The following is a 21195-nucleotide window of genomic DNA, read 5'->3' on the forward strand; positions in this document are numbered from 1 at the left end:
CATGTGACTTAGTAGTCAAAAACAAAGGCTATTCATCAGACCCTTACACTAAGATAGTTGTGTACTCACATTCCATTGAATGTTCCAGGACAGTGACCAGCAACAATGTCAACTACAAACGGAAGACTTTGGCTGATGGCCTATCGATGACAGATGATAGACTAATTGGGAAAATGTGGAGTTGTCTGATGGGATTCAAACACCTAGCTTTTGTTTTACGTATGTGCTGCCAAGTAACTTAAAGTCCAATGTTGGGATAGAATACCAACCAATCAGTGGGGTTGGGGATAACCTAACATACAATGTTGCAGGAGCCAATCCACTGATGTTTTGTCTGCTACAATCAGTACTATAGGTGTTTAGAGGTAGTTCAAGGCATGCCCTACAGACAAGGAGTAGCCAATGATGCAGTGATCATTATATGTTCCATAAGTAGATATGTTCCCTTCACCAATCTCTTGCCTTGATAAGTTTTGTATTTTTCCACATAGAATGACATCATAGATGACGCATATTAGGGTATAAGACCTCCATGTATTCAAACTTAGTTGTAAGTGTGCAAGCATCAGTCCGATGTCTGCCAGTTGGCCCTGCTTTATTAAACTGAGATTAAAGTAGTATTTTGCCATACTCTTTGAGTCTGTCTGATAATTTGGTCTAAGATCGATTATTGTAATTCCATCTAGCACAAAAGACGCTTCAAGGTTCTAGAGCACCAATTTATATTTTCATCAGGAATTTGGGATTAAAGCTTTCCCCCCCATCCACCCATTCTTGAAGCCAGGATGGTTGTTGCTTCCATTAAGGATGTTGGAAACATGATGTGGTTGGAGCTTCGGGGTCCGGGGATTCAAGGTTCACCCTTAGATTTGTGTGAATATCAGATCTAACTTTATTTGAAATGTAACTTCCACACACCTCCTAGCCCTCTTTGGATCATCTTCCAAGGAGGAGAATGAGAATGGGGAGGATGAAGAGAACGCTAGGTTGTATTCCTCTTGACTACCAGGATCTTTTTGATGTTTTTTATTTATGCATGGGATATCTGACCCTTGTTCCTGCTGTGGGACCTTTTCTTTAACCCACTGACTGCTATCTTTCAATACGTTTTCTCCAGCCTCTTTCTGACCTCCATGATAGCCTCTGGAGTACACCGAACAAACAGCACTTTCCTACCCATCATGCATTCACCTGGCAGAATCCACCTAAACGCAGCAGAACATTTGCGTACTTCTACATCCACCCATGTTTGATCGGCATTTACTGGCTAACTTGGCCCTACCAGGGGCTCTATGGAACATCTCATCCCCCAGACCATGACTGTTGTGGAGTGATGATTCTGCTTCTGGGACTTTGTTCCATGAGGACCACTCAGGCACCAACGAATGAGTTCCTATAAGGGCATAGTAAGGGCATATTTGCTCTTTTAAAGGGGTGAGGTGAAAAGAGAAGAACTACGTATCTAGGGTACAGATTGCATGGATGGAGGATTTAATGTTCTTCACTGTATAGGTAACGGGTTGAGGAAGAGGGTGAAGTCAATATTGCCTTTTAAGGGCACCCTCACAAGTCTGGACGTTTTCTCCAAAGCTCCAGCCTTCGCAATTGTATGTGGCTTTTTACCATCCCTGTTGGTCAACTAGGTAACTCACCAAATGGTTCTTAGCAGTAGCACTGCAATGCCAGCCCATGTTTGCATTCGCTTTGTGCCACCACATCAGATATGGAAAAATGGTTTAGGAACTTTTAAATGTACCTTTTGGCAATAGAAGCATATAACAACCCTCCTGAAAGGGCGTTTTTCTGACTTTTCAAAAAGCTAGTGGCGGAAGGGCAAGACATCTTTGAGCATCTGCCTCCATGGGAGAAGGAGAGAAGCAGATTGTTGTGTTTGAAGACACCATGATAATGCATGTGCACAGCAAATAAGCATCATTATGGGGCATTATCACTTTGGCACATGGTGCAACAACAGCGAGAAACAAAAGATTGCTGAGTGTCAGTGCAGGTGCCCTAGCATCATCATGTGAATTAAAAAACTTAACAGAGTAATTTATACGAGATCACTTTGTAAGCAATTGTTACAACCCAAATCTGCAAGAATAGTTTCTAAGCAGAAATAAATCTGTGCCATTGAGAAAAGCATTTAGTTATTTATTTATGTATTGGATATTTGTAAGGGGGGAACAAGGGAGAAAGATAACAATAATGGTCCTACTAGGCCTTGTGGCATTTTGTGAAGCCGCAGTCACCAGAGCCGTCCAAGACACGTAGACCAGCATTCCAGTTCCACCAACCAGCAAAGAGACAATGATTCTTGGCCCTGAGACGCCTCACCGGACAGCCTGCAGAAGTCCGTCCAGCCTTGCTTGCCGAATTGCTTGCCGCCTGGTACCCCCAGCTGTCTCCCACCACTAACTCTGTCTCCTGGGCTGAGAAGCACATTGGAACCGCCTTGATGTTGTAGAACACCAAGATCTTCTTCAGCACCAGGTAGATTGTGGTTCTTCCCCTCTGGTCCTTCTCCAAAGGCCCTTAGAGACTTTTACGACCCTCTGCCCCTTTGGTGTTGAAACCAAATAATCTTGAACAGGAAGACTGATTGCTTTACCAACTACCCTCCTGTCAGTATCCAGATTGCATCCCTTTCCTTTGTGAAACTGTCTGTCCTCTGTGTTCCTTTACAGTGCAGGTTGTAATTGTAGTGTTCTAGAACTGTCTGTTGTAGGAATAATAAAGAAGACATTTTCATACAACCTTGACTGGACAGTCCCTTTTATCATTGGTCAATCGTATTTTTGCTGTGTTGCAACTAACCAACGATCCACGACCTTGCGGAAATAAGCCTGCCGTTCCGTCCACATTACCAAAATTGGACAATGAGGTTTTATAATAATTTTAGTCCAATCTGTTCGGATCCCTTCTGGTGTACTAGAGGTGTGGGGTTGATTGATGGTTTAGAAACCAACATTCATCCCTCGACCACTGATTCCCCCAGAAGTTGATTCGTCACAACGATGAAGGATTTCCCAGGGAAGTAAGGGAACGTTGTACCCATTAGTTCCCGCCCACTTTGACCTCTGACTGTGGGCCACTTTTAATTGGTATCCAAGACAATTTTATGCCCCTGACCGACCAAGGCTGCAAGCAGTTGCCACATGCGAGTGACCATCTGGATGCAGGATTAGTGCATAAATAATAACAGTGACCATTTATATATTGCACATTACGAATGTACTTGTCCCTTGGCTTCCTAATGTAATAACCCTGCCTGACTTGATGACCAGCTCCAACTTGCAGGGTGGAAATTGGGTATACTTGGGGAATGTCGCAAAATGCAAATCTCTCATAGAGTTGACAGAGAGAAGGTCGGGTCACGCCACGGTGCTGTGGTCACTGATTCATTCCTACCAATGTCTGTGAAACAGATGTACAGCCTCCCGCTGCCAGGCGGTCGTGCCGTAAACCTGAACCCCATGGACGGTTTATGTGCACCTGCAGGGTGCTCTCCAGCGTTAGCAAAGTCTGGACTGTATAACCCGACTGCAATGGTTCGAAGGGTTTTTGTATTTGGATCTGCTGCCACCTAGTGTATAAACTGAATATTGCAATTAATTTGATGTCCCAGTCCGCCTTTTTCATTGCAAAGTGATCTCGTTTAAGGAAATCTATCACTGTGTTGCCAACGCAGCTGTGTGTGTAAGCAGTTTTGCAGTGCCATGACATCACAGCGGTGAATACTAAAACAAAGTAATCGTACACTCGCATGACATCAGAACAGCAGAAAATAGTTTGCACTATTGGCAGACGTCCCACCATGATCTCAGTAAAGCGACCTGATCTCATTAAAAGAAGCGTATGTGCCTGGCCCAGAATAACAGTTTTGTCGCGACGCACCCTACTCACCTTCAGGGCCCGCTCTGTCCTTCATTTCCTATGTCCCGGCACCTCCTGCACTCAATCTCAATTCTTTCCTGAGTGGGAGCCACCACTCGTGCGCCCCTTGTGTGGACGGAAAGTGTGCACCCCTAACCCCCATCATTGGCCATGTTTGATGCGGCCCATGATATGCCCTCTATCCATTGGCATGCCAGGCACAAGAGGGAAGATGGTCGAGGAGGTTGGTCCCACCTACATTGGACTCCTCCCTAAGAGCCTCCCCAGCTCAGGTACATCCAAGCGCCACCAGTGTCCATTCCCCGTATACCTGGAGAAGGAAAAGGGGGAAATGGAGGAGCATCCTCATATAAATAATATAGCCTATCATGGTGTCTTAGGGTAAGCACCTGGTGGGCATCTGTATTTAATTGAGTCCCTGGTCTCGGCCTAGTGAGTTCCTGGTTAGAAAGCGAGAATACCCTATGGCTGGAAGTGTCTTAGCAAGACCAGAGGATCCAAAAACTGAGATACCTTGAATGAGTTGGGACGCTATCTTATTTATGGGTAAAAATAAATGAGAGGAGCAGCAATAGAGGAATCCAAAAAGGTGTCGACCATAGTATTGTTTTGGAGACTCCATCACAAGGGTGCATTGTCCATAAAGGGTGGGTGAAGAGGACACAGATAGTCTCTGCATGTGTTTCTGGGTTTCTGACGGACCTTTGTAATGGACAATAGGACCAAACTGTACGGTTTACAGTGGCTTCTATTGCGTATCTTCTGCTAATTATCACTGTTTAGAGCATGCTGTAACAAATCAGTGGGCTCACAGCACTACCAGCCGATGAGGGGCAAAGAAACACTGGGCCTCATTATAAGTTTGCCAGTCCGGGAACTACGAGTTGTACTCTTGGGTGCCTTTCTGCCCACCAGGTCCGACCTGGTGGGCAGAAAGGCACCCGCGAGCACTGCATGTCAGATGTACCGGCACCGTTATAAACTGTGCCGGTGCATACAACTTCCCAATTCCCATTCAGCCCTAAATGGGGAGCATCTTTTTTCCGGCACCCGCAATTGGGCAATTACCTGGTCGTGCAGGGCTGTAATGGCCCGGTAATTGCCCATTTGCGGGTGCCGGAAGAACTTGCAAGTTTGGTAGCAGCCTGCCGGTTTTACCGGCAAGGCTACCGTCAAACTTGTAATGAGGCCCATTGTCTTTTTCTGTGATTGACCCCTTCCAAGATGAAGGATATTTTGAGAAACAAACTGGTGCGTATTCTTACCAAGAATGCCTATTAAAAAGAGGCGATATTGTTTGCACTAACTTCATAAAGTATCTCTTTTGCCAATTTTACAATGTTCATTACCAAATTTTCACTTCTAGCATTCATTGTCGTCACAATAAGAATGTTACACTTGTCTTACTGAGCAAAGCAGATGACCAAAACTCAGAACCCACATATGCATTATTTACTCCAGTTAAACTCTTTGGACATTTTGAACGGCACAAATAGCACCAATCAGGGTTTCTGGCAGTTTTTCATTTTCTTATTATCATCATTATTATTACTGCTATACTATATGCAAATGCCCACCGGGTACTTACCCTTGCATGGGCATTTCTCAAGGCATCCATGAGGGAGCGTATAACCCACATAGATTTAATTTAGGGTTTCCTCTGTGTGTCCTAGGCTGTTCAATAGCACACTATGAGAGGTTATATAATTTATAGGAGGGAGTTTATAATTATAACTACTAGTATATGGGTGTTTATTGAGTGCAGACCTAGCTTTGAGAGGTAATGGGGTGCTGTACAAATCATTGGGGGAAGCAAACTGGAAGGGATCAATACAAGGGGGCAGGGAGTTAACAGGGGAAGCAGAGAGTGTGGGGCAGATTGCAGATCAGATCAAATCAAGTAGTATTTTTGTAGCTATAAATAACCACATATCTTTGTAGGTCACAATTATGTCTGTGATAAAAGGGTTGAATGCTTCAATCACTAGGTACATAATGCACACAGGTCCTGGTGCTCATTTCATTTTTCACAATGTTCATCCTAACATCAAAGTGTTTGTAACAATTAACCAAAAATACATTGAGACAGCCTCAGGATTTTGATTTCGGAATACAATGTTTGCAACATCTGATACTCTACTGGAGTTGCATGATCATCCTGCTTCTTGTTTCTGGGAGACTTGCAACATTTGAGAAGATTAGTGGCTGAGAGGAGAAGAGGAGTGTGCATAGACATCCTTAGAAAATCCTTAGATCATACTATTTTCAGTCAAAAAACCTTAGTAAAAAGACAATTAAGGTGAAACAATGCAATGCAACAAAACCCAGAGCATTTGGAATGTGTGGTAAGGACACCAGCCTTCACTCTAATTACTCCTGTTTTGCAGCCCTGGAGCACAATGATTACATCAATGGGCGATTCAGAGTTGTAGCTGGCATCTCTTTCCACACCCACAGGCTCCTAGGATTGGTTGCATTGAAGTGTTTTACCTTAACTCTCTCTTAATTAAAGCTTTTCTTATTGATTTTCAAGGGTTTTGTTATGCTTTATCTGACCTCACCTGTAGCTGTGTAAGATGGGTAAATCTCATAGAAACGAAAGAGTGGAAAAATAGACCACTAGTGGATACCTTGCACCAAGTAGGGGTAAAAGACACTTTCCACCAAAAGGATTAAAAGACAGTGGGCCACGGTAGCTCGTGGCATTGGCCACTGTGATTTTTTTGTTTGTCTCCCCCTATTTCACACCTGTGAGATTTACCCAGAGGAATTTCCTGTAGGACATTTTTGACAGAAGTCTGGTGCGTGTTTCTATTCCAGCAAGTCTCATTCTTTCAGGAACACAAAGTGTTTTGGTTCTTGCGAAAATAGGATAAAATGCCATAAAAATGAAAAAAACTCTTCCTAAAAGCCCCAAATTCAAATATGCGCACTACCTCCTCTTTTGGTCGCCACACATTCCCCTGAAGGCAAAGTGCCTCAGCGACCCTCCTGATAGAATTGTTCTGGCATTTATTTGTGTGGTGTACTACTTCCCACGGTTATGTTGCAACCTTACTGCGAAAAGACAACAATGATCAGACTAAAGTAGTCCTCTCTTCCCCGTCCCAAGCTCTCAAACTCACCGACGGATCTTCTTTCATCCTCCCCCACGTACACTCTGATGTCAAACATCCCATTCTCCTCTCCAAATACAATGTTGAGTTTTTTTTGTCTTTCTGTTCCAGGGGATTCTCACGGGAATGCACTGCGGGAGATATATACAACATTTTTGGGACAGGGGGCACCCTACTATCTGCCGAATTATTTTTTAAACTACTGGTTGTATGTACCCCAAACCACCAAACGTTACACGCGCCCACAACATTGTTCCATATTTGATGGCAATCCATGCAGCAGCTTTCGCTGTGAGTCTGTTCAGGAGAAAAATGACAAACAGATATCTCAAACGAGCCAAATATTATTTGCAAAGTCAATGGATGATAGGTTCAAGCTTAAATGTAGGGAGGTGACTGTCTATACATACAGGAATGCTCATTGCGTACAGCTCACATCATTGTGTAGTTTTATTCAGTTTGCACATCACCTGTGTCATTGTGCCCCACCTTGTGCCTACCAAGGTTACACATTTCTATATTTTTCTATATATTTATTTCTAATTCTATATATTCATATAGCGCCAAAGCCCTCAGGCATCCAGGGGCTACATAGAAAAAAACAGGCAGACAAACAGCAAGACTGAATCACAATATGAGATGATCAGGACTCTAAACAAATAATCTGGTCTTCAGAAGTTTCCTGAAGATGAAGTGGGTTCTCTCCTTCCTTACTGACGCAGGAAGCTCATTCCAGGACTGTGCCACCCGGATAGGAAAGGAGCAAAGGTGTAGGCAATACACAGTGAATATTACTTCCCAACGCTCATGTGAATTTTCATGCATAGCATCCTAAACCTGGTGCTATCCCCCATTAAAGGATAAGCAGGTACCGTCCATAGTCCTTTATGCTTCTGCAGAGCTTGAAACTACTGCGTACTGTACCGCTACCATTCCAGTATTACACCTTACAGCAGTGGCAGGGAACTATGCATCAGTAAACATGAATAGGGGCGGAAAGTACTATTCTTTCTCCATACTTTTACTACTCATCACAGACGCTACCCCCTCTTCCTTGTCCCCTTTGTATCCTCAGACACATACCCCACCACCTACAACTAGGTTCCCCATCCCTATCTCTCCCTCAAAAGGCCTCATGACAGACCTACCCTCTTCATCCTCAACTATCCTCCCTGTACTGCTATGAATTATCCCTTTATTTTCCGCTGGCTACTACCTTCACCCAGGCACTAGCAGGACTAGGGCCTTTTCATCATTGATCACTTTGACTATAATGACCCTCCTCTAGACGTCATGGACATCACTGAAACATGGATCACTCCTTTGAACCCTCTGCTGTTCTACACACCGACTCTGCTATCTCTTCACCCTCCACCTGCGCTACCAAACAAGGCTGTGCGGTTGGCCTGATGGTCAATAAAGCCTGCCCCTTACCTTCTCTTCCATGTGATGACCTCCTACCACTTTCAATTGAATTCACCAACACTCAACTCTTCCTTCCCACCCAATCAACAAAACCCTTTTTCTCGGACTTGGACACTCTCCTTGACTCCATGAGATGTTTGCAAAGTGATGGCTCATGGAAAGTGTGCCAGAGCGTTGACCGGTACCATGCGCAGGTGGCTTGAAGAGAGTTGTTTGAATGGAACAATGACAGAAGGAAAGATTTGATATGTTATCAGATTTTTTTATTTTTAAGTGCATTTATGTTTTGCAGAACTCCTTGTACACTAAACTTAAAAACAATTTCCTGATCTTTCAAAAGGTTTACATTAATATAAAAACCATCAAATGCACATGTTTACATTATAACAATGTAATAATGGAAATACTGTATTAATCAGTGATATGTGTTATCTGTTAAAACACACATCAAAAATCCTCTTTTTTTAACATATTAATTCCTCCACACAAAACTCCCTAATCACTTAACACAGCCTTCATCTAAATCAGTACAACCCATCAATAGATGTTTGGCATTTTCTAATTCATATATAGTTTTTGCATAGGTAACAGAACCTCATCTGTTTCTCTGTTTTTCTTCTCAGCCCAATCACTCCAATGACTCTAATCAATTGATTTTGATTGGCCAGTTGCATAGGTAGTTTTGCATACTCAAATAATTGGGGGCAATAAGCATATTTTCTTTACACAGCCCATGCATATTTAAAGAGGTTAATTTGTTGTTCCAATCATATTGGCTGGAAGTTTTCTTGAATTCTCTAATTAATAAATATTGGTAAAGCAAATTCCAATCTCCCTTCCAATCAATTTCCCTCAATGAAGTATTCTTTCACTTTGCTAAAAGGAACTACATCTTTGCAATATTTTTTCTCTGCAACTTTTATCAATATTACCTTTAGTGGATCGTTTCCCATTCATGTGCTCTTAATATTATGGAAAAATAGTAGTCTCCAATCACAACAAATCAATGGAATAGAAATACTGTTGGAAAAGCCTAAGGGAGGACATCAAAGTTTGGTTTCTAATCATGACAACTTTCCATCTGGGGTTATTGTTCTTACCTCAAATCTGTTCGCCATAACCTGTGTCAGTTTCTGCCTATGTGCTAATAGCCAAGCATTATTGGTGAATCCCCCGTATTTTGAACCAAAGCCTCTCGGGGTGTTCATTACTGTAAAACCTGTGTTTCCTATTGTCTGATTTGTTGAGGCTCATCTATTGCTAGAATCAATTTTTCTTTTTTTTCTCCATTATTTGTTTTAGTTGAACATGCAACTTTACACATATATACAAAAAGAAAGCACAGCAGAAAGGACACAAGCACACTCTTCTATTTATAATCATATAACAACAGCAACATTTAAACATAAAATACCTTTTTGGCAGTGCATTCGCCACTTATATTCGTGCGGAACTGTATTTTCGAATTACTTCTAATTGATGGACTATTACAAAAGCAAAGTCGTCTGTACATTGATTCGTCACCTCTAGTTTTATCAAGAACCGCATTGTTGTTAGCTTTAACGATATGTGGTTGGCATTGAAAATCATTATCCATATTTGGTGGGGGGTCAACAGGCGATAATTTAGAAAATATTTGCAAACATGTTCATATCTCAGCAATTTGAAATGTGTACATTCTACCAGCAGGTGTTCCAATGTTTCTGGGTGAGTTGGCAATTTGTAAAAGTGGCAGGTTGCTTTAGTTTTGTCCTGGCTAGAATCAATATGAACTCCAAGGCAATGGAATTGCGAAACTACATCAATCTTTTTTAGAACAAAGCTTCCAGATAAAACTTTGATCCGTTTTGTATTGAATAATATCGCTTTTGATTTACTATGAGTTAATTCTAGGTGATTTTCACTCTAGTATGCTTTTCCTGATCTAAAGAGGACTATCAGGCTATATCCATTTGATCCATTATAATAACCTCACCTACATAAGCCATCCACCAAACATGATTATGACTTATTTTACAGTATGCTGTTTTGATATGTAGTGTGACATTTAGAATATGTGCTACGTAGAGGTGCTTAACTACATCTTTTGTTAAATCTGCACTAAAAAGTGCCCTCTTCATCAATCTGTATTTGCATATTTGCTTCATCATGCGGGAACCTCAGTAATTTGAGCATAAGTGGTTCTAGTCCCAAAGCAACTAGCTTGTTCCAGAGACAATTTGACGTACTCTATGAAATGCTGCAGAGCAATCTAACATAGCTCTAAAAAGAGTAAATGAAAGTGCTTTTTGCAGGCAAAATATTAAACATCACGAGATTGTGTCCTGTGGAATTATTCTCTATAAACCCTATTTGAAACGGGAAGATCTTTTTTTTTCTCTGCTCATGCTTTGAGCTTTCCCAAAATAAGAGATGCAAAAATGTTACTCAGTGTCGATGAGATCAAATAATCAATATTTAACTGGAGCATCATGGTCACCCTTTTTCAATCATTCATTTGAGTTTATTTGGCATTTTTACAAATCCATAAAACTTATCTACAATGTTAATTGCATAACATATAATAAAACCATGAGTGTGTGACATTCCTCTGATTGACCTAAAATGATTAACATACAAAAAGATTGAACAACTTCACACTAAGCAAAATGCAATAACAAAAATCAAAATGCAATTTATTGTAAAATTTTAAACAATTTACAACCATGAAATTAATATGTCCCTGCTGTGCCCGTCATCAATTTATTTCCCCCTAATAAGGATCTGTTCAGTTATCAAGCAAAGGCTAAAGTGACCCTCACATTTGTTGAACCTTGCAAAATTATAATTGCTTGTCAAAAATGCCTCAGTCCACTGTCTTAATGAATTCTGAATAAAATATGTTTCCTAATATTTAGGTAAAGTAACTTGGACAACACAAAACAAAATGGGGCAAAGCTTCATATTCCCCACAAAGACAGTAATTATTCAATCATTATCTGAGATCCTTCACCCAATTGCCTGTTGCTGTCCTTAGGGGAAGAACATTGAACCTGGCTTTAGAAAAATTGAGCCTACATTGAGTATTAGCCACATGTGTCAGATATACACTGCTACCTCGCCAACCGCGGAGAGCGGTAAATATGCCAGCTAATAACACTGCATCTTCTCTATCCGAAGCAAGAAAATACATGGCTTTGCATTTTAACTCTAGTTTTGAAACACTGATAATATTCCCTGAGTCCTCAAAGTACAAATTCAAAGGAAGGTTATGTAACTATAGCTTGACATCGAATAACCAGCCCACTTTATAGCAGCTGCCCACGAAGATCAGGTTTCCATTCACGTCTGTGGGCAATGCACCATATTGACCCACCCACAAAATAAGTGGGTCATTCTAAAATAAGTCTTACAAATAGCGCATCAGTTATATAAATAGAGGCAGTTTCTAAAGGGACGGTATGCACTGGTGTAGAAAGAGAGACCTTCATTAAGCGTGCCAACACAGAATCCTCCATCTTTGGTGATGTTCTACCGTCCCATAACCCAGATATTGCAGCTGTATGAGCCAGCAGGAACTGCTTTCCACCTATAGACCATTAGCCTATGATCTACTGAAAAAAGGCTGTAAAGTGCTTGCGAATTTGAACATTTCTCTTAACTGCTTGTTTGGAAATATGGTCATACCAGTTGAACTTACTATTAAATCTCATCCCCAAATAATCAAAGCAAAAGCAGCAGAGGACAAGGCATTGCCCTTCCAAGATGATTGGCATGGAATCTGGCATTTGTCTGAGAAATGCACATAACACAACATTTCGACTGGTTAACCTGTAAAGCCTAGGCCATCAAATAGGAGGAGTATGCCTCTACCAATGTGTGCAATGATCTTGAATTTCTAGCCACGAAAAATATATCACCAGCATAGTTGAGAACCGGCAATCTAGGGACTCCAAAATGGGGGACATCTGTGTTTGTGGCCCCCTGGAAGTAGTGAGAGCATTAACATAAAGATTTGAAAGGAGGGGACCTAATACACATCGGTTCCATGTGTTAAAATCGCAGCCAAAATTGCCATCTACACAAAAAATCGTGGCAAAAAGGCTGTGGTTTTGCTGCCGCAATCGTTGTAATGGATGCGGGGGACACCCCCGCAACCTCCGGACCCATTATACCATTTAGGGGAGCGGGGGACACCCCCGCAACCCTCTCCCCCCTTAAATGGTATAATGGGGTTCACAGCATTTATTCCACGATTTCTTGTACAGACGACCTTTTTTGCCACAATTTTATTACTGTATACCTACACATCCTTGTCAGACTCCCTTATTGAGCAGGACTTGTTTGGTCAGTTCTCCATCCATGAAATAGTGAGCACAAACACTTGAGTAGGGCTTCCAACATATGGATTAGCAATTTTGAAACCCCCATAGACCCGGAGTTTGACAAAAAAGTCTCATGTCCACATGGTCCAATGCAGAGCTGAAGTCCACGAAAGCCACCTAGACAGGGGAACTCAAGACCAAAACATATTTGGAAAGAATAAGACATAGGGTAAGGCATTGGTGCACAGTGATGGTCACTGCCCTAAAGACTAATTGTGTGTCCAACAAAATACTGGTTTCTGTCACTCACTCTTCAAGCTGATTGAAGATTATACCAGAAAACTCCTTGGAGCTCCCATCAAGTAAGATAACCAGGCGATAAGAAGAAGGTACAAACTTGCTGCCCTTTTTGTAGATTGGTACAATAATCCCAATTTACCAATCCTTGGAATTTGGTTTGTTGAAATAATTACTTTAAGGACCAGCAGCAGAAGAGGCACTGCAATTCTGTTGGTGAGCATAAAAGGTCCATTGGGATGCCATCAATCCCTGGTTATTTGAACTATGTTTGCCTTTGCAAGACATATTCCATATCTCTCATTGTGGTGGGATTTTTAGTAGCCATCCTCCTCATTCCAGTTAACCATTAGCCAACTTTTCTGGCTTTAAGTAATACCTTTGCAATCACATATTTCTTGAAAATGTCTAACCCAGTCCTCTTCTTTAATATAAACTGCAGGGTCGAAAACACCCCACTTCAACCCAACAGAGTTCCTCATCACTATGTTCCAAAAACATTTAGTATCAGCCTTCACAGCAGCTTCACATAGAGCTTCCCAGTTCTTATTGGCAAACTCTGCCCTTCTTACTATCAGTGCCATCCTTTAATTCTCTGCGTGTGTGCTTCACTTCCTCAATGTCCACTGTTGGAAGTTTAAAAACATGCAACTGGCTTTCTTTTTAGGCTTACAGTTGTGTGACAACCAAGATCTCGTCCTTCTGACCCAACACTAACTGGCGATTTCAATCTAAAAATATGATTGCATATCTCAATAAACTCTGCAAAAGTGTGAAAAATGTCATTGGAATTAGCATGAAAATACAGACATGTCATTAACTCCAAATGGTGTCAAATGACTTGGGTGCTCAGAGAACTGTTGTTCCTGGCATTCCACCTACCTCTAGATCCCTTAACATTGATGTAGTGGGTAAAAGGATACTTGTCTTGCTCCGTTTTGAAGCCCAACAAGTAATAATGGACTATGATTACTTTCTGACCTCCTAGGGATGTTGAAACCCTGTGTACTGGGGAAGTTATTGACTAGAGAGCATGTTCCGGCTCTGCCCCCTGCCTTCCTCAGAAGAAATGAAATTATAAAATAAGAAAGTACACATTTGAAACTGCACTTTAAATTCTCCTGGAAATGCAGCTGACACAAATAATAGTTAGTTTTGCACCACGCAAGTAGGGAACAGATGAGGCATTAGTTTGCACAATAAGTGTGTTTTAAAATAGAATAGATTAGGTGACAGGAAGGCATCTACTCAAGGTAGGGACTCACTACACAAGTAGGGCAGAACAATTATAGGTAGTTACAGGTTGCGGCTACCCATAACAAGGGAGATCATGTGACAGGTGATGGGTTATTTGTCTTGATTCAATCAAGCATTTTAATTAATTTGAGCATTAGTCTCAATTCTCACTGTGCATAGTTACTACACAATTTTATGAACATAGTTCAAAAAAGGCTTGCAGACAAATGGTAATACAAATGTGCTAGAGAAAAGGAATAGTGCAAGTAACATGATATATACATTATTACGCAAGACAAGACAAGCAGAGTAACATAAAATATCTACAATTTGCAAAATTAATTTTGCGAGTAGTCCAAGGTTGACACAGAATAGCTCTGTTTTTGTTTGAGTAAATTAACCGCCTTCATCAGGACAGGACTCCCTGGTGGACAGATAGAGAATAAAACAATATAATAAGTATGCTACACAGTGTCTAGTGTGTGGAAGTATCACCTAACATAGATAGATGCATCCATAGTGTATCAACTATTATAAAACTCACCCAAAAAATGTATGTTTATTTCACAACCAAAGGAAAGGTCTACAGTAGGTTGATTCCTCAGCCTGGGTTCTTTATACAATTGTTTCTTACCAGGCCATCTTCTACAGAATACAACCCAGATGCAAAGCATGTCAGGCCAAGGAGTCGATCCCCACATCCTAAATGGCACTATCTAGGGAGTAGGAGAATGCATCACAGAGGGACCGGGGAAATCACATACCTCTAGAAATGAGTAACGCTGCATGAGAAGTAAATACATTTTTATTTTATTTTATTTAATATTTATATATTGAATAAATATGCTGGCACAGCGATCTAGAGTAGTAGAGGTGCAGCTCCCTTTTTAAATGATCACTGAATCTGTAAAAATCGAATCAAGATAAACTAAATGTAAAAGAGAGAGAAGGAAAAACCTCTCTATTTCCAAATCCAGTAGCATCTAGTCAGGCACAATGGATAAGATTTGCTTACCAGGAGCCAATCAGATTGCAAGAGCATGCAGAAATCGCGTGCGCTCAGGAGGCAGATATCGACTGCCTCAGAGCATGCAATATATATACAACTGGACTCAAGGGCATTGGTGCTGTCATCGCGTCACATGCAGTGGAGCTGCAGCATCATTGGTTTGAAGTCAGGCTGCCCTGTATTCGGCCCGCAGTTAACATCACGTTAGGATTTTTTACAAAGTTCAATTGGCGTTAGTAATTTACAAAAGCCATCATGTTTCATTATAGTTACTCGGAGGGAGCATGCTAAAAGTTTAAACACCATCAAGGTTCGTTTTGAAATTCAAGTGAGGCGTTCTCCCTGGGCAGCTCACAGGCGGACTGTGCGTCAAGCTGCCGTCGCAGCAAAGTAAGCAATAGTTACAGCATAAGCATCGCTGTAAACTGAACTGGACAGCAGTTACGAAACTGAAGAAGAAACAGAATGCCACCTTCCAGATTAGCAGAGGGTAGCTTTGTGGTTGGTTACATACTTGTGAGTCACATCACATTTAGTATTTTTTAACAAAGTTCAATTTCTGTTCATTTTTTTCAAAAGCCCACGAGTTTCACTATGGTTATTCACACGTTACTTATTGGAAGTTACAAACACCATTAAGGCATCCTGTCATTAACGTTATTAGGAAGCATAGTGAGGCACCCTCCCCGGGCAGTAGTAGGAAGAGCACTTTTTGGGTGGCTTATAATTGCGCCCCCGCACCAATCCTCACAAAACTTTGCAAAGAAAAGTATATGGCCCTGTCATATCGATCCTGCAAAGTTTGGTGAGGTTTCATCAAGGGGGGCAAAGTTATAGGGGGCTACCAAAATGTGTAGTTTTTCCCATAGAAGCAATGGAAAAAAAAGTTTAGCTCACGGCTACAGCCCAAACCGCTGGATGGATTTTCACCAAATTTGTGGCTGGAGCGGCGGCTTGGTTCCAAAAGGCTGCTTTTGTAAATTTGTTGTAAATTCGTGTAGTATCTTTTTTTAAAACAACCAAAAAGTAAGTAAAAAGAAATGTTTGATATCTGGGTTCGGTGAACGGACCTACTTCCCTGTTCAGTCCGCGGATGGGACTCCAATTGGTCCAGCGGGCGCTGTGATGTCCGTGGAGATGGGGCATGTCTGCTGCTTGGATGTGAAAAGCATGCGTCAGATTTTTGCAAACGCCTGCCATGTTGGATTTGCGGATGTCCGCCGGTGTCCGCGAACATCATGCTAAAAACAAATTTAAAAACACAACATTGCACTTGTCAAACTTATCAAACAATCTGTGGGGAATTGAGGGGTGATGAGGATGGGATGAGATGTGACCTTAAGAATCCAGAAAATGGGCATGTTCTTCTCCGATGTCCGCAAACAGTCCGGGTCAGTCCTGTGTTGTTGGCGAATATCGTAGATGTTTTGGGGCATCTATGCTTATTTGTGCATTAGAGGATTGGTGAAAAGCAGTTTTTGGATGATTTATAACTTTGGCGGCACTCAATAAAACTGAATGTAATTTTGGGATTTCATTCTAGAACTGATTCTTAATGGTTTCGGAAAGTATGGTGCTGTTTTGTCAAGAGGGAACAAAATTAGAAGGGGGTTAAAGGCTTATAAATGTGGTGCCATTTGACGAATGTGCACAAAAGTTTGCAAAAAGATTTTAGATCTAGATATAAATGTTTTTTGCAAAGTGTGGTGGGATTTTGTCATGCGAGGCAAAATTAGAGGGGGGTCTCAAAATATTGTAAAGTCTTACAAATGTGGTGCCATTTCATGAATCTGCACAAAAGTGTGCACAACGATTTTAGAACTAGATATACATGCTGTTGCAAAGTTTGGTGGGGTTTTGTCAAGAGGGACTAAATTAGAGGTGGGGTCACAACATTTTTAGATGGCTTATACCTTTGTTGCCGTTTGACAAATGTAGACTAAAGGTTTCAGACATATTAAAGACCCAGCCTTGAATGTTTGTGGAAAGCCTGAATGGATTTTGTAAAGTGGGGGCTAAGTTATATGACTATTGTATGTATGCACATTTTGACACTTTTGAAAAAATAAAACATGGGCTGATTTCCAGCAACCTCATGTAAAGAGCATTGGCAAGGACCGGAAAAGCATGGTTTTGCAAATGTGTCTGTGTTTTATCTTTTGACAAATGTCATAATGTGGGTACAAAAAATAGTGATATAACTTTGGTGACTGAGGTATAGCCTGTGGCCATGGCCAGTGTCCAGATTGTCCGGGTAATGGCATAAGTTCATGACCCAGACAATCTGGCTACTGGCCATGACCACCAGGAACGACCAATGGGGATAAAGTGGTCATGTCCACCAGGGACCATCTATGTGGTAAAGTTTTTCAAAATTTGGATAGGTTTGAAAGGGAACAAAATGTGCTTGTGTTAATATGGTCATAGGGTTTTCTCTTTGCCTTCTGCAGGCCGCCATGGAAAGGGAAGAGGGGCTCTGTACGGAGCCTGCCTTACGTTTCCATGGTGGCCGTCTTGGAACAGTATTTTCCTTCCTACAGCAAGACACTGCGTGCATCCCAGTGTAGGAAGAAAAATTCATTTTTTTAACACCCTGCTTTACTGCTTTGGCAACCCAAATTGCCAATGGCCTTCATCCCCCATTGCAGGGCTGGAACGGGGGATAACGGTCCGGAGCCCTTGTTATCCCCTCTCACTTCGATTGGGCCGATAATGTGGGCTGGCGGGCCATTAACCCCTGTTCCATTGCCTGGAACGAGGGATGAATGCCAAAGTATTCCTATTCCCATAAAACAAAATGCTAATGGAAATGTTGGAAAATCATATTGAGTTTATGTACTTTACTGAGAAATGCAAAGTAGATGGAGTCTATAAGATTTTTTTTAGTTTTATTTTTTAACTGTGGAAGGTGGTTCCTGAAGGAACCTTTTTAAAAAAAACATGTTTTGCAGGAGAGGTTAGAACATTAGCTGGGGAGGGAAAAGAAGAAAGAGGCACCAAGCACTAATATGGAGGGGCAGGTGGACAGGGGAAGATGTTGCACCTGTGTTACATCTAAGGTAGGAGGTAGTGTTTCTCATGCTCCTTGATTACAGCTTCAAAAGCACTTTGAAAGGTCTCCCCCATGCAGAGTAGTGTGTTGTAGTATATACAGATGACTGTTGTCTTCGAATGATATGGCTCAACCACCTATTTTATTGCTTGCACGGTAGCTAGTGGGGTTTTGTGTACCACAAAAGTAGGCTGTGTAGTTACAGTATTGGTAGAGGAAGATGGGGTGGAGGAAGACAGCGTACTACTTGCTGAGAAAGAAACAGCCTTTCTGAGAGCATTGCAGTGGTTGGATTGGGTGAGGCTGCATATGGAGGTGGTCCCATAGGAGTACTGTCCAGCAACTGAGTGCAGCATTGCACTCAGTGCATTTCACATTGGTAGCTTTAGCCTTTGGTACATTCCCAACAGTGGTAAAGAACTGCCACACCCATGATTCCCTCTTGGTGCTAGAGGTAGGCACTTCCTCTACCTCATCTTCTTGGTCCTCTTCATTGTGTTTGGAAGTACTGTGCTTTTTTGTTGTGTAGGTCCTCCAGCTGGTAGGCGTGGTGGTAGTGGCTCTTGGGGAGGAGGGGTGGCAATAGCTGATGCCATTTTTACGACAAATAGCAGTTTCGCAAATATTCTTCCAACTATGTGCACAGAGCCTACTGAAAGAGACCATGCAAGGTTGGTGGTCCCCCTTCAAGTCAGACCCTTCCTCCTGCAACTGGCGCATGAAGTCCTCCTTGCTGGTCACCTTGGGATCAAGAGAACCAAGCAAAGGATATCCATGCACTTCTACTCGCCCAAGATGGGGGTGAAAGTAGAAAGTCATTGCAGGAGTTGTGCCACATGTCAGATTTCTGGGAAAAGTGGCTCAACAATCCAGGCTCCATTGGTCGCACTTCCTGTTGTCGGAGCACCATTTGAGAGGATAGGGATTCACATTGTTGGTCCCCTTGACCCTCAGATAACCTCTGGCAGTAGGTTTATCTTGGTGCTGATCGACCATGCCACCAGATATCCTGAAGTCATCCCATTGACGACAGTTACTGCCAAGTCAGTTGCTAAGGCTTTACTGGGCATATTTACTAAGGTTGGTTTCCCTAAGGAAATTGTGTTTGACAGAGGCAGCAACGTTATGTCCAAGTATATGCAAGCCATGTGGAAGGAGCGTGAGCTCACTTATATGTTTTCATCAGCTTATCGTCCATGGGCAAATGGCTTAGTTGAGAGGTTTATTAGTACTCTCAAACACCTGATTGGTGCTCTTGAAGAGCCTCAAAGGAGAAAATGGGATATTCTGTTGCCATGCTTACTCTTTGCTTACAGAGAGGTACCTCAAGAGGGGGTTGGCATTAGCCCCTTCGAGCTTCTTTTTGGTAACCCTGTAAGTGGACCACTAGCCATTGTCAAGGTAGGGTGGGAGCTCCCCACTCCTCCTGTCACTACCAACGTGGTGGACCATGTGTTGGATTTAAGGAAGAGGCTGGTCCTCCTGATGGCTCAGGCCAGTGACAAGTTGAAGGCTGGTCAGGTATTGGTCAAACATTGGTATGACCAGAAAGCTTCCCTTGTTCACTTTACTCAAGGTCAAGAAGATCTGATCATGCATCCGATAAGGCCAGAGCCCTACAGGATAAATGGTCAGGCCGTTACACAGTTGTGGGTGGAGCAGCTGGGTGAGGTCAACTATTTGGTGGACCTTAGAAGCCCTGGACAGGCCCCCAAAGTGTTTCAAATAAATAGACTGAAAGCCTTCATCCCTAGGGTTGAAATAGCTGCCCTGCTACTGACATCAGATATGGAAGAGGGGGAATCAGAACCTCTATCTGACTTATTCTAGACTAGACCTGCAGATGGCTCCATTGAGGGTGTCCATGTGGCCCCTCACATGACTTCTGACCAACAAGGGGATGTAAGAACTTTTCTGAAGGAGTTCTCTTCCTTGTTCTCACTGACTCCAGGTTTGACACATTGGTGCAAACATGAGATTGATACTGGAGATAGTGTATCTACCAAAAGTAGGGTATGCAGAATGTCAGACAAGAAAAGAGCCTACATCAAGCCTGGGGTCAACAAGATGTTGGCTGTAGGAGTGATTGAGCCCTCCAGTAGCCCCTGGTCCAGCGTGTGGTTTTAGTGCCAAAAGCTGGTAGCTCTGAACTGTGTGAAATATAGGGCCTTGAATGCTGTCACCAAGGATATGCCAGACATGGGGCCTCATTACACGGTACGCTGTAAAAAACGGAATTTACCGGCATGGCGCTATTAACGTGTACGCCCTCACAAGAGAGCGGCAATAGCGTACCATTACGAGATTGTGGACACGAGCATAGCGCCATGCCGGTAAACCCCCTACCGCCATGGCGCTAAAGACCCAATAAAGTCACCTACCGCCCTCGACCAATGTGCTGATTGCACCTCGGCCCTCCTGCTGCATGGAAAGCGGTGACCGTTATTTTGCGGAACCGGAAATAGCGTCATCGCACAGGAACGGGAAATAACACGGCGGCCATCTTCAAAAACACAATCCATTGCCATCCTCTGCCCCCTGGACCTGTTACGAGTTGCTCAGAGTTGGAAATCATCCTGTACACATGCATCATGCGCAAGGCCTTAAAAAAAAAGCGCTGACAGGCAGCGCAAGGAGAAATTCACTCCTGAAGAATTGAACATGCTTACACAGACCCTGGCAGAGAATGCTGATGTCGTCTTTGCTAATGACATGCGGTGGCCCACAATACTGAAGAAGAAAGCCATCTGGGAACAAGTGGCTGTAAAAGTCAGTGCAGTCGGCACCAGCACCCGCACAGTGCGTGAGTGCTGGAAAAGGTGGGGCGACCTCAGGCTGCGGGTGAGGGGCATCCTTGCG

This window comes from Ambystoma mexicanum, chromosome 8 (assembly GCF_040938575.1).
Source record: "Ambystoma mexicanum isolate Mex_15411 chromosome 8, UKY_AmexF1_1, whole genome shotgun sequence".
NCBI lineage: Eukaryota > Metazoa > Chordata > Amphibia > Caudata > Ambystomatidae > Ambystoma > Ambystoma mexicanum.